This window comes from Hyperolius riggenbachi, chromosome 4 (assembly GCF_040937935.1).
Source record: "Hyperolius riggenbachi isolate aHypRig1 chromosome 4, aHypRig1.pri, whole genome shotgun sequence".
NCBI classification, from domain to species: domain Eukaryota; kingdom Metazoa; phylum Chordata; class Amphibia; order Anura; family Hyperoliidae; genus Hyperolius; species Hyperolius riggenbachi.
Window position 1 is genome coordinate 228,777,042 of NC_090649.1, and position 14,837 is coordinate 228,791,878.

The window sequence follows — 14,837 nt, forward strand, 5'->3', positions numbered from 1 at the left end:
CCTATTATAATGTGTTCTCTTATACTTGCTCCACGATGGGGGGAAATGCCAAGGAACCCCTGCAGAGTACTCAAGGAACCCTGAGGGTCCAGGAAACCCCTTTGGCTGATCAGTCCTCAACTAGCTATGGCTACTTGTGCCATAGAGATAAGACTGTTGCTGGTCTGGTTTGGACTATCACTGGCTTGATACAGAACAACCACTGCAAGGGAGACTTCAGGAACTGCGGTCAATTCTATTGTTTTTTATCTGCACTCTGCACCTTTGTAAAAAAACAATAATGCATAATATCCATGATATGTAAATAACTTCAAAAAATGTAAAGTTATTATAAATTACCTTTCTATTTATGTGTGCAGGTGCTATAACCTTTAAATAAATTCAAAATACCAGACATCAAACGTTGATTTGATTAATTACCTTTAAAGAAACACTGAAGTGAGTCTAAACTCCCTTTTTTAACTTGTAGTTATGTTCATCACTATAACCCCTGCTAAAACGCTGCTATCCCGTGTCAAAACGAGGGGTTAATAACCCTCAAATCCCCCTTGCAAAATCCATGACTTTCTTGGTCGTGGATTTTGCTGCTCATGGAGGCAGAGCTATGAGCTGCAGCTCTGCCTCCATGCGCGTCAATCTGCCGGTGGATCTCTGCCTCTCCCCACCCCTCTCTGTGAAGGCAGATTGAGAGGGGCGGGGAGAGGCGGCAATCAGCCAGGATTGAGGCGCTGAGCTCTGCATCAAGCAGGAAGCGCTCCCCGGACACTGGAGAGGGGATTTGGGGGGTATTAACCCCTCGTTTTACCGCAGTATAGCAGCATTTTAGCTGGGGTTATAGTGATGAACATAACTACGAGTTAAAAAAGGAAATTTAGACTCACTTCAGAGTCTCTATAATGACTGTACATGGTTTATTGCAAGCCTTCTTCTTCAGGCATTATACAGAACCGGTTCAGAACCGTATAAAAGCTAGGTTTACAGTTCCGATACAGTTCTGTATAATGTCTGAAGAAGAAACTTGATCTTTCAAAAGCTTGCAATATGCTGTGTACAGTTAGTCATTAAAAGTATCACCGGAATCAAAGTTTGTTAGTTTGATGTCTGCAATTCTGCTCCATGACTAATACTTGACCATACTTCACTCAATTTTAATACATTTTAATAAATTCAAAGTAACCTTGTTGTTTACCATATACGGATTTGCAATCAGGACTGACCAGCATTCTCATTTCTTTTTTTGTGCTATTGGATCAAGGCTTAGCCAGACACATTTTCCTATTAGGAAACAAAACATCTAACTGTCTCTATGCTTACTGCATTTACCCCTTCATTATGCAGAGAATGCAGAGCAAGCATATCTGTGGAAATTCAAGTAGCCATTGTTGGGGATACCCTGTTTTTTTGTAATCCTGACCACTCCCACTCATCACTTCCTGCCATAAGTTATTTCTTACTAATGCATGGTCAGATTCACAGCACAGGTATCAGTCGTGTAGGGATCACCATAGCAGTAATAGTGGCTGCTATGGGGCCCATAGCCACTAGGGGGCTGCGTAGTAAAATGGGGGTCTGCGGTCGGCCTCTTGGAGACCCATGGTGGGCCCCAATATAGTGCAGAGTATTGGCAGCAGGAGCATAAAAAATAACTCACTCACCTCTCCAGGTGGAAATCTGCACTCTCCTGTGTCTCCTTCTCCATGACTACAGCACCCTCTCTTGTCTCATTACATCACGATAGATATCTAATTATAGAGACTGGAATGCAGGAGAGACCACATCGCCGCCTGGAGAGGGGAGTGAGTTACTTCTTTATGCTGCTGATACTCTGCAGGGGCCATTATACCTGGGGGCCCTATTATTACCTGTACTGTAACGGGGAAGGGCCCTTCTGGCTACCTATATTTGGGGCTCTCTTGCTACCTGAAACTTAGAGAGGGCTTTTTGGCTAAATTATACTGAGTGGTGAGGGGACTCTCTGGCTACCTTAAGACTACCTATACTGGGGTTCTTGTGGTTACCTATACTTGCGGGGCTAACACTGGGTACCTATACCCAGGGAGACTACTTTGTGGTGCCTAATAATTATATTTTTGGGGGGATGAGGGGGCCTAAACAAAACTTTGCTATGGGACCCCATGATTTCTAGCTATGCAGCTAAAAGGTATCTACATCACGGTAAGACTTCTTACTGGTTTTTGTTACTGAAAAAGGAGTTCCACTGTTATACAGTTAAGATATTGACTACTGACACCATTGTAAGCAACCTACATCAGTTGGACAAATCTCGGTTGTAAAGGTAGGTTGAAGTTTATGACGCATATTCACAAAAGTCCAGTAAAATTAAAGCGCACACACAGTAGCATGACATATTATACAAACAATGCAAGTGTTACCTAGGTGACGTGAGTTGCACTACTTATATAACACGCGCTATGTCTGTAAATTCCAGTAAAATTGCTGTGCACTGTAGGTAATTTTACAAGACGTTCATGAACATGTGCCTTGTGCAGAAAACATTGATGACATATATTAAGAGTCCTCAGACAAAGTAGACATTAAGAAAGCAAGTAGGATATGTTTTTGATATCTTTAATACACTCAAAGGTACATGTTTAAACAACGGGTGGGTCTTGCAAAAGGTAATATATGTTAGATGACTGTAGAAGAATGTCCACTATTCATTGTTTTGGAAGACATTAAGGATACACCTATTCAATAAAAAAGAAGAAATAAAGATTAGAAAACTACAAAGTGATTTATGCATTTAACTGAATAAATAATTAATGAAAAATTAAATACATAATACAAAATGAATAGTATAATTTAAAATCTCTGACATTTGTCCTTGTCAGTGCAGTTACAGTATATTAATATGTTAAAAGGGAACTATCAAGCAAAAATATATGTCAGAATGGAATCTACCACTCTATAACTCCTAGCTTCATACTAGATTCAAAGCGGTCAAGGAAAATCATTAAACATAGTAAGGTGAAATGAACATTTCTGTGGGAGAAATTTCTAAAATCAGGGACGGATTTACAATAGAATAACTAAGGCTTGTGCTTACAGGCGCCCGCTCCTTTAAAAGGTAGTTCCTGCATTCTCTGAGTGTATTTCTCTCCCTTACACAGGCATCTATAGCGTGATACAGACTGCTGCTGCTCTGCTCTAGCTGTGTGAGCAGTGGACAGCAGCTTATGTGCAGTGTGCAGCCAAGACCCCCCCCCCCCCCCTCCATCCTTGTGTAATGGAAAGCAGAGCAGAAAAAAGTTATATTACTTATGGAGAGAGAGAGAGAGAGCCATCACCTCGCCCCCCTCCTCTCCCTCTCCAGACAGTATTTATAAGGATGTCTCCTGGACAGGCAGAATTCAGGCTGCAGTGTCCTAATGCTGGCCTGTTTTATTAGTAAGTAAAGACACTATCTTCTACACATCATGCTTCTTAATTTGTAGGGACTCCTATTACAAAAGCACTGCATTTTTAAACCCCCATGGTAACTACAACACATGCCATGCTTGTGTTTTAATAGTCACTTGTAATGCAGGTGGTATAATCCTTTTTGAATATTTTTTGCCTCCCAGCTGTCAAATGTCTCACTGCATTTGCCACGCACTGGAACTTCTGGCACTCTGGTCCCATTACATGCTTATTTACTAATGGTCCCCACCTTCATCTGCTCTGCAGGCAGTGGGGGAGGCATCTTTACCCATCTGCATTCAATATCATATTAAATGTGTACATCTGCCTATTTCAGGGCATGTCTGACTACCTATACCTGAGGGCTTCTATGGCTACTTAATATTTGGGGCACCTCTAGCTACTGGGGGTTCATATGGATAACCAATACCGGGAGGTACCTCTGCCTAACTATGCCGGGCAGGGAAAGCAGGGGAAAGGCGCCAGCCAGGCCAGCCAGCAGCGATTTGGTGAGCATTCCTGTCAGGATGTGTGGGCAGAGTCTAGGGCACCAGAACTTCTGTGCCTATAGGCTCCTGTGATGTAAATCTGGGCCTGACTAAAATGGAACTAAAATCTGATACATTAGTTGAGTAATAGACTTCTGAGACAGGAGTTTTAACGCATAACAGATACTGCAGAGCATGCAGAGAGGGTTTTTTTTCTCTGTACTGCCCTCCCTAACTCTTTACTGCAGCCTGATTGGCTGCTTCCTCTCTCTCCCTCCCGCAACCCCCCCCCCAACCAGGTGCTGATGTCTGCCCTACACCCCGAACCAGGTGCTGATGTCTGCCCTCCCCCTCTCCCGCCCCCCAGGACCAGGTGCCGATGTCTGTCCGCCCCCCCCAGGACCAGGTGTCGATGTCTGCCCGACCCCCTCTCCCCCCCCAGTACCAGGTGCCGATGTCTGTCCTCCCCCCCTCCCCCCCAGGACTAGGTGCCGCTATCTTCTCACCCCAAAAAGCTAACACCGAGAGAGAGCGGGAGCAGAGTACATCTACACACTTCCAGCGCCGCCACCGCAGCTCAGCTGCCAAGTCACATGTGAGAGAATCACGAGCAGGAGAGAGAGAGATGCACGGCGACAGGGCAAACTGCGGTGGCAGCGCTGGAAGTGTGTAGATGTACTCTGCTCCCGCTCTCTCTCGGTGTCAGCTTTTTGGGGTGAGAAGATATCGGCACCTGGTCCTGGGGGGGAGGGGGGGTCGGACAGACATCGGCACCTGGTCCTGGGGGGGAGAGGGGGTCGGGCAGACACCGGCACCTGGTCCTGGGGGGGGGGGGGCGGACAGACATCGCCACCTGGTCCTGGGGGGGGGGGGGCAGACATCGGCACCTGGTTCGGGGTGTAGGGCAGACATCGGCACCTGGTTGGGGGGGGGTTGCGGGAGGGAGAGAGAGGAAGCAGCCAATCAGGCTGCAGTAAAGAGTTAGGAAGGGCAGTACAGAGAAAAAAAACCCTCTCTGCATGCTCTGCAGTATCTGTTATGCGGCCTTGCGTCCTGTTAGCCAAACTGTTAGCCAAAAAAATTTGATTTTTTTGGCTAACAGTTTCTCTTTAAAGCAATGAGACAGTGTGACCAAACAGGACCCTCAATAAAAGGACTATAGCTACAACCTGACCAGGCCGACAATGCATATACTGTAAATCCAGCAAGAGAGGGAAATATGACAAGGAGAGATTAAGTTCCGAACAGTAATAATTTAATTAGGTGAGTCCACCAAATATTCTATCTTGTATTAGAGAGAAATCCGGTAACCCAGTTGTATCAAGTCAACCCGCCCAGATCTTGTCAAATTAATGTGAAGCACCTCTATGCACATCTTCTCCAGCTTTAGGTAAGCATGCACCTGTTTAACTCATGTATTGACTGATACCCTGTATGTATTTAGAGAGTTTAGCCTGTTTAATTCCCCCTCATTTGTGTCTAATCACAAGTTGTAATTTGATCTCTCCCCTGTGTCACATGACTGCCTATGGTAGAAATGGCAGATATGCTCATTTGAAAGCACAGGAGGTTAACAATATGTCTGCTTCCATGAATCATGAAGTAGAAAAGTGCAGATTTATTTTAGGATTTGTGTCAGCTGTAACAAAGAAATGTTTTTGTTTAAAGGTTACTACGCTGTGTACAGTCATGGCCAAACGTTTTGAGACTGTCAAAAATATGAGTTTTCACAAAGTTTGCTGCTAAACTGCTTTTAGATCTTTGTTTCAGTTGTTTATGAGATGTACTGAAATATAATTATAAGCACTTCATAAGTTTCAAAGGCTTTTATTGACAATTACATGAGATTTATGCAAAGAGTCAGTATTTGCAGTGTTGACTCTTCTTTTTCAGGACCTCAGCAATTTGACTGGGCATGTTCTCAATCAACTTCTGGGCCAAATCCTGACTGATAGCAACCCATTCTTTCATAATCACTTCTTTTAGTTTCTCAGAATTAGTTGTTTTTTGTTTGTCCACCCGCCTCTTGAGGAATGACTACAAGTTCTCAATGGGATTAAGATCTGGGGAGTTTCCAGGCCATGGACCCACAATTTCATCGTTTTGTTCCCCGAGCCTCGTAGTTATCACTTTTGCCTTGTGACACGGTACTCTATCATGCTGGAAAATGCATTGTTCTTCACCAAACTGTTGTTGGATTGTTGGAAAAAGTTGCTGTTGGAGGGTGTTTTGGTACCATTCTTTATTCATGGCTGTGTTTTTGGGCAAAATTGTGAGTGAGCCAACTCCCTTAGATGAGAAACAACCCCACACATGAATGGTCTCAGGATGCTTTACTGTTGGCATAACACAGGACTGATGGTAGCACTCGCCTTTTCTTCTCCTGACAAGCCTTTTTCCAGATGCCCCAAACAATCAGAAAGGGGCTTCATCTGAGAATATGACTTTGCCCCACTCCTCAGCAGTCCATTCACCATACTTTCTGCAGATGATCAATCTGTCCCTGAAGTTTTTTGGGGAGAGAAGTGACTTCTTTGCTGTGCTTCTTGACACCAGGCGATCTTCCAAAAGTCTTCGCCTCACTGTGCATGCAGATGCACTCACACCTGCCTGCTGCCATTCCTGAGCAACCTCTGCACTGGTTGCATTCCGATCCCACAGCTGAATCCTCCTTAGGAGATGATCGTGTCTCTTACTGGACTTTCTTGGATGCCCTGAAGCCTTCGTAACAAGAATTGAACCTTTTTCCTTGAAGTTTTTGATGATCCTATAAATTGTTGATTTAGGTGGAATCTTGGTAGCCACAATATCCTTGCCTGTGAAGCCATTTTTATGCAACGCAATGATGCCTGCACTCGTTTCTTTGCTGGTCACCATGGTTAACAATGGAAGATCAAGGATTTCAAGCATCACCCTCCTTTTAACATGTCAAGTCTGCCATTCTAACCCAATCAGCCTAACATAATGATCTCCAGCCTTGTGCTCATCAACATTCTCACCTGAGTTAACAAGACGATTACTGAAATGATCTTAGCAGGTCCTTTAATGACAGCAATTAAATGCAGTGGAAAGGTTTTTTTGGGGGGATTCAGTTAATTTTCATGGCAAAGAAGGACTATGCAATTCATCTGAACACTCTTCATAACATTCTGGAGTATATGCAAATTGCTATTATAAAATCTTAAACACCAACTTTTCTAATTTCCAATATTTTTGACAGTCTCAAAACTTTTGGCCAGGACTGTATCTTTTAAAGCAGAAATTACATTCTGAGTGCAGGTCCCCTTTAAGATGGTTCATAGAACAACAATTGCTAGTAGTTTAAAGCAGCATAACCATGTGCCAGTTATCTGAACTACCCATATGTGGCATCACAGGGAATCTACATAATAACATTTCCAGAAAGCCTGTATGTTTATCCTTATAATGTATATGTCTACTTTAGGGTTGGCCTGTTAGCATGTTCTGAAAATTATTGTGCTCAACATCAAACTACATCTCCATTGTGCGTAAATGGGAGCTGTTAATGAACCAACTGATTTTGGCTCAGCGCTGCACCGATCGTTTCGGTGCCAGCGATGCATGCCTGATTTGGGCTTCCAGAGTTTCTGTTGGGGGGAGGGGGGTTCCAACAAATTGGTAGAGTATTTTCTCCACCGGATATGTCCAAATTACATCTGTGCCCCCCCCCCCCCCCGAGTTGCTACAACTCGGAGGGGGAATTAGTAATCAGCATGGACCTGGCGTTTGTGCAGAAGCAAGAAGATCCATTTTTCAGCTTTACCTTGCACCACGATGGACCGCACTAAGAATGCACAGACCTGCTGCTAATGTTTTTTCTCAACTCTAAATGCAATTTCTTCCGATCCCCCCCCCCCCCCCCCCAGCATTCAGGTGATTCCACAGATAAAAACCCTAATGACTACCCTTATCTAATTACACGGTAACTCTACATTGTGAGCTAATCATTAGTAGCTGCCCCATAACAGCAAAAAAATCTGTTGTGAGACTACATTTAAGGGATATTAAAATCCTTTATGGTAATTTTCTGAGTATCAAAATATTTTTAAAAGAAATATATTAAAATGTCATTCAATACCCAGTCCAATAAAAGTTCGTGGACATTTTCAGCAGACACGATGATGTGATTCCTGCTGAATGTAATTCTGTTTCCATGCAGAATAAGAATATACACTGAGAATTACACTCAGCATACAGAAGAGAATAGTTATTATTATGTCCATACATACAGAATAATAAAAAGTGCTGAGAATCTCATAAAGCATACAAGCCAAAATGCTGTTCATTGTTAGCTGTCAGAAACAAATAATTCCAAGAAAATCCTTTTGTACTGTGCAGAGGCTTGCTTTAGAAGAAAAATATGATATTTTCTGTTTGAAAAATGAAGTCAGAGCATCACTTCCCAATACAAGCATGCCGTTTTATCACAGTAGAGTATGCACCGGGTCATGTTATTTATACCAAACCTATTTGGACAACAGAGGCTGAGGATAGATAATAAGATGTGCTCTTAGGAAAAAATTCACAGCCAATCAATACATTCGTTGAAGAAGGGAGGGACCTGTGGGTCCTTCTGGTCCAGGGGCTGTGGTGCTAATGTGACCCCTGCATTCTCTTGCTACACCACTGATTGTATGCTCTTTCTACAGTCTAAATCCAACTGTTGAGACGGGGACATTTAAAGTGAACCTCCAGACTAAAAATCTACTGAGCAGAACTGAAAAGGCTTGGTGTTTCTTTAACAGTTTCACAGCATCAGAACTTTGTTTCTCTTATACAAGCCTCATTTTTAGCTGCACAGAAGAAAACTGCCCGGGCAGTTTTCCCCTTATGCTGTGCAAAGCATGATGGGATTTCTGATGATGTTGTTCTCGTTCTGCTGTTTTGGTGCAATTTTTTTTTTTTACATTTTGAATTTGACATTTGAAGCCTAGCGTGTGCAGCTGGGAGGGGTTATCGGGACACAGGACAGTTGGAACTGTGTCTCCTGCTCCCTGTCACCTCCTTTTAACCAAAAAGATGGCTGCCCCCATGACAAAGATGGCAGCCCCCATGAATCACAAACATTTGCCTGTTCTTTTAAAACAAGGTGGGTAAAAGATTATATTACCTATCTATTCTAATTAACATAACTAATGTAACTTAATAACAGTATGTTTGTTTAGGCTGAAGTTCCCCTTTAACTTATCAGTCATTTGGGTGACCTCATAAACTTGGAGTCCCTTTTTGCTACAGCACTAGTAATATGTTTCCAGGCCTGGCCCCGCTTTCCAGACATTGGAACGCTGCGTGCCATAGGTCTTTTCCTTCTTCAATGCTGCCCACAATACTTCTGCACGTACAGTGGGTGGCATTGAATAAGGAGAAGACCTGTGGCACGCATCACTCCTACACCTGGAACAAGGAAGAAAAGGTGAGTCATTCATTCCCCACATGCTGCTACTGACACACTGTTCTAATATCTGGTGGGGGGATCGCAGAAGGGGGGGGGGGCCAAGGTGAGGAAAGGGGGTCTGTTTACCCACCCCACCACTGTGTGCCTATTGCTCCTCCTTCCTGGCCCACCTATATTGGGGCAACTACACTACCTATACTGGGGGCAACTATACTAGTTACCTATACTGGGGAAACAATACTACCTGTACTGGGGGCAATTATACTAGCTACCTATACTGAGCAACTATACTACCTATACTGGGGCAACTATACTACCTATACTGAGGGCAACTATACTAGATACCTATACTGGGGCAACTTTATTACCTATACTGGAGGCAACTATAATACCTATACTGGGGGAAAATATACCAGCTACCTATACTGGGGCAACTATATTACCTGTACTTGGGGCAACTATACTAGCTACCTATACTGGGGCAACTATACTGGCTTCCTATACTGGGGGCAACTATACCTGGCCACCCTATACAGGGAGCACCAATACCTTGCTACCCACCTACCTTTACTGAGGGTGAAAATGTTCAGGTGCTGTGCGATCATTGCAAATCGGGTTGTAGGTATATTCTCACAAGTTTGCCTCAGGCAGCAAAAAGTCTAGAACCGGCCCTGTATGTTCCTTTTACAGTCTAAAGCCAATTAAGTAGGAAGGGGGCAATTAACTTATCAGTAAGTTGGGTGACTTCATAACCTTGAAGTCCCTTATTGCTACAGCACTAGTATTATGTTACTTCCACAGTCTTAAGTCAATTAGGGAGAGGAAGACAATTAACTTATCAGTAAGTTTGGTGTTATCAAAACCTTGGAATTCCTTATTGCTGAAGCACTAGTAATATCTTCGTTTTATAGTAAGCCAATAGGGGAGAGGGGGATAATTAACTTATTGGTAAGTTTGGTGTTATCACAACCTTGGAATCCTTTGCTGGTATACTGCCAATTTGTCTCTTCTCTAGTCCAAAGTCAGTTTGGGAATGAGGGGCAATTAACTTATATGTATGTTTTTGAGATATGTGAAGAAACTCGAGTATCTGGAGAACATGCAAACTCTATGCAGACAATATCATGCTAGGACCTGTGGCTCTAGTACTGCAAGACAAGAGTGTTAACCAGTATATCACTAAGCTGCCCTGATATGTATACAATATGTAATATGCAAAGTTCAAATGTGCACTTCTAAAAAAGCAAGTTTTTTCCTTCCTCTTTCACATTCCAAGTATCTCAGTTTTTGATGGATGGCTTGATAAACATATATAAATGGAAGCTCAGGAGTAGCATATGAGAGGAATCGCCACCGGGAGACTTGGGCACAGAATACAGCCGGTATGGCTTACTTGCTGCACAAGTTCCCGGTGACGATAAATACTATTCCCCCTCTAGGCCCACGTGGATGGTGGGGAATTATGTAATTCAGCTTCCAGTTATTGCTGGAGGTCAAATTACAGTGTTTTAAAAGTAACTTCAGCTCCGTCTTCTGGCAGCGCCAAAGTTACTCACTGTGCGCTGCTATAGCCGTAATTCCTATTATGGTCTATGTTGGCGCCGGCTGCGCCCAAGTCTCCTGCACTGGATTGCCAGTGTTCGCAGGAGCATGGCTCACTTTGTTCAAACACCAGATACCTTTCTGGCACCATTGATCATATTGGTTTGTAACAAATTTGTGACATATTTGTTACATAACTACTTTTGTTGTCAACAGTACTTTTATGTTTGCATATGCCTTGAACTCTATTGCTCCCTTATGCATAAAACCTTTCACACCCTTACATAATGCTCGATGGTTTAACAACTCCTTAAAGGATCTAAACAAAGAGGGACGCAGACTAGAACGACAATGGCACAAACACCAGTGCTCAAAGGATAAACACCAAAAGAATTACCAGGTAATCATCAACAAGAAAAAGTCCTCAGTCTATCACAGGAAATTGTAAAATCAGCTAATAAACCTACCCAGCTATTCCGCACACTTTACAGTCTATGCAATCCATCCTGTCGGAAAATCAACATCACATCCTTTAACACTAGAATTACCGAGTTTTCTATTTTCTGTTGCAAGGCTAGAGGTGTTATTCACCCGTGCTGAGATGTTCACAGGTCTTCAGGGTTGATTATCTTCAATCTATTGTTGTGCAAACCACCCATTACCTGTAAGGCCTTCACATTTCCATTTATTTACACAAAGTAGCTGTGTGAGACTTGGAAACCTTCAGACATGCCTGCCGTATCTATACAAAATATCCCCCACATTCACTGACCTGCAAATATTACAGACACACATTCACAATATATGGAAACACAAGTTTTTTATAAACAATTGTGTGAAAACAGAATGAAAAGTTGCTGATACAATGACATGAATACAATGAAAACTTGCTAACACTTCAGTCTCCAATGTATGTTTGTACACAAATAGTGTGAAGTGTAGAGGACTCTGAAGTGTAGACAAAGTGTCTGAGGTAAAACAGAGGTGGGGGTAGGGTTGCCTGTAGCAGATATTGGGTGTTGCATGACTGAGAGCAGTATGGGTGGAAAGGCAGGGGCAGATTTTATTTAAGTATTTATATAGCGCCAACATATTACGCAGCACTGTACAGAGTATATTGTCTCGTCACTAACTGTCCCTCAGAGGGGCTCAAAATCTAGTCCCTGTCATAATCATACAGTATGTCTATGTATGTATCATGTAGTGTATGTATCGTCATCTAGGGCCAATTTTATGGGGAAGCTAATTAACTTATCTGTATGTTTTTGGGATGTTGGAGGAAACCTGAGTGCCGGAGGAAACCCACGCAGACACAGAACTCTGTTGCCGATTCATGCAGCAAAATGCAATCAGAGGGCAATTGGCACTTTTGGCAGTGTTCCATTGACATGACAAATGATGACAGACTGAGGCATTCCATTGCCATGGCATTGATGGCAGTATGGCAGATACAATTAGGCTGGCTTTTCACAACATATGAATGCTGTAGAGGTGGCCAAAAGGTGTGATGCTGTCCTGTCCATCCATTGTAGCAGTGTATGTAAGGGAGTGGCATGACACAGTGCTGTGCATAAAAGCAGACCGATGCAGGTGGAAGAACCACTTCTTCTTTGCATTTCTAAGAACACGCATCAGGATGGCCTGCGTATCACTGCCACGCAGGAAGAACCTCTCCGCGCAACAGGCTTTGGCATGGCTTCAGGAAATGGACGAAGCAGACTCTGATGGAGGAGAGATTTCATTTGTCCAGCAGGCCACTGATACCTCCTCAGAAGAATCTGAAAAGGAGACAGAAGAAGAAGAACCCAACATGCCTCCACGGAAGATGCACCGTGGTACTGGGAAGCCCTGTCGGAAAAAAACAAGACTGTGTGTGTTCTAAGTTCCATGCACCAAGACGTGACGATCGGTGACGGCAGAAAGAGGAAACCCAACACGATAACAGACTATAACCACATGAAGGTATGTGAATGTGTGTATAATTTTACCATGGCCGTTTCTAGGGCCGTGCGGGCGTCCTGAGCGCTGTTGGGAGGGGGGGCGCTGTGATGGAGGGGGGAGCCGCAGCCGCGGGGACAGCAGCCCGACCTCTCCCTCCCTTCCTCTCCCAGGCCGCCCTCCGTGCTCCCCCCTCAGACTGCAAAGCAATGGGCCGGGAAGCGCTATACAAAACGACTCACCTCCCTGGTTCCAATCGCTGGTCTCTCGCCGACAGTCTCCTCTCTGCACAGAGTAGACGATGATACACACACCGGAAGCAGCGTGTGTATCAGCGTCTATGCAGAGAGGAGACTGGCGGCGTGTGAGTAGCGATTGGAACCAGGGAGGTGAGTATTTTTGTATAGCGCTTCCCTGCCCATTGCTTTGCAGTCTGAGGAGGGAGCACGGAGGGCGGCTGGGGAGAGGAAGGGAGGGAGAGGTTGGGCTGCCCTCCCCAGCGGCTGCGGCTCCCCCCTCCATCATGGGGGGCACCTACCTAACCTATACTGGGGCAGCTACCTATCTAACCTATTCTGGGGGGCACCTACCTATCTAACCTGGGGAGCACCTACCTAATCTAACCTATACTGAGGGGCACCTACCTATCTAACCTATACTGGGGGGCACCTACCTATCTAACCTATACTGGGAGGCAGCTACCTATCTAACCTATAGTGGGAACATTAACTTATCTAACCTGTATTGGGGGCACCTACCTACCTAGCTAGCCTATACAGGTGACAACTATACTGGCTAGTGGCTACCTATATTGGAGGCACCTACCTAACTAACCTATACTGGGGGCATCTACCTATCTAATCTATGCTGGGGGCAACTATTCTGGCTACCTATATTAGAGGCACCCACCTAGCTAACCTGTACTGGGGGCACCTACCTATCTAACTTATACCGGGGGCGCCTGCCTATCTAACCTATACTGGGGGCAACTATACTGGCTACCTATACTGGAGGCACCAACTGGCTAACCTATACCGGAGGCAACTATACTGGCTCACCTATGCCTGGCTACCTATACTGGGGGGACTTATAGCTGGCTACCTATACTGGGGTACCTATTCTGGGCTACCTATACTGGGGGAATCTATACTGAGTGCAACTAGACCTGGCTAACCTATACTGCGTGCACCCATACCTTGCTTTGGGGGGGGCGCAATTTTTAAATCCTCTCCCTGGGTGCATTTTAGCCTAGAAACTGCACTGAATTTTACACCAGTGCTCAGTGGCGTCGCTAGCGCTATTTTGGGGGGCCCATGCCCCCAAAATTTTCTGGGGTGCCCCCAATCTATTTCCAGGTGTGCCCCTACCAGTTAGAGCAGGCGCTAGCACCTAGTGGACACCGCTGATATGCGGAAGTGACATCACTTCTGCATATTTGCGCCCGGCGCCCACTCTAACTGGTCAGGTCGCTGCTGGCTGCGAGGTGAGGGGGCGCCTGTCATTCACTACCTAACGGGGGTCCCTGTCACTCACTATCTAACCTGGGGTCCCTGTCACTCACTATCTAACGGGGGTCCCTGCTGTCACTCACTACCTAACAGGGGTCCCTGCTGTCACTCACTACCTAACTGGGGGACCCTGCTGTCACTACCTAACTTGTACACACATACAATTTTGATTAGCCAATTTTAGCTCTGTTCATCAAATTCATTGTCTGTTGGCCCACTTACTGCATGGGGGTGATAAAATTGGTCAGTGATTGACCAATCAAAATTGTATGTGCGTATACCTACCTAGCGGACACCGCTGATATGCGGAAGTGACATCACTTCCGCATATTTGCACCTGGCGCCCGCTCTAACTGGTCAGGTCACCCGCTGATCGAGGTCTGACGCTGCTGGCTGCGAGGTGAGGGGGCGCCTGTCACTCACTACCTAATGGGGGTCCCTGTCACTCACTACCTAACGAGGGTCCCTGTCACTCACTATCTAACCTGGGGTCTCTGCTGTCACTCACTATCTAACGGGGGTCCC

The 14,837-nt window shown here is 44.8% G+C and overlaps 1 protein-coding gene across 3 annotated transcripts in view; it reads right to left on the minus strand.

Moving 5' to 3' along the window:
- Nucleotides 1-2,603: 2,603 nt before the first annotated feature.
- KHDRBS2 (KH RNA binding domain containing, signal transduction associated 2) overlaps nt 2,604-14,837 on the minus strand; it is a 588,641-nt gene continuing 576,407 nt past the window's right edge. For all 3 annotated transcript variants that reach the window (XR_011031441.1, XR_011031439.1, XR_011031440.1), the window contains one exon: nt 2,604-2,708. The gene's annotated coding sequence lies outside the window, so the exon portion shown is untranslated. The remainder of the gene's footprint in view (nt 2,709-14,837) is intronic.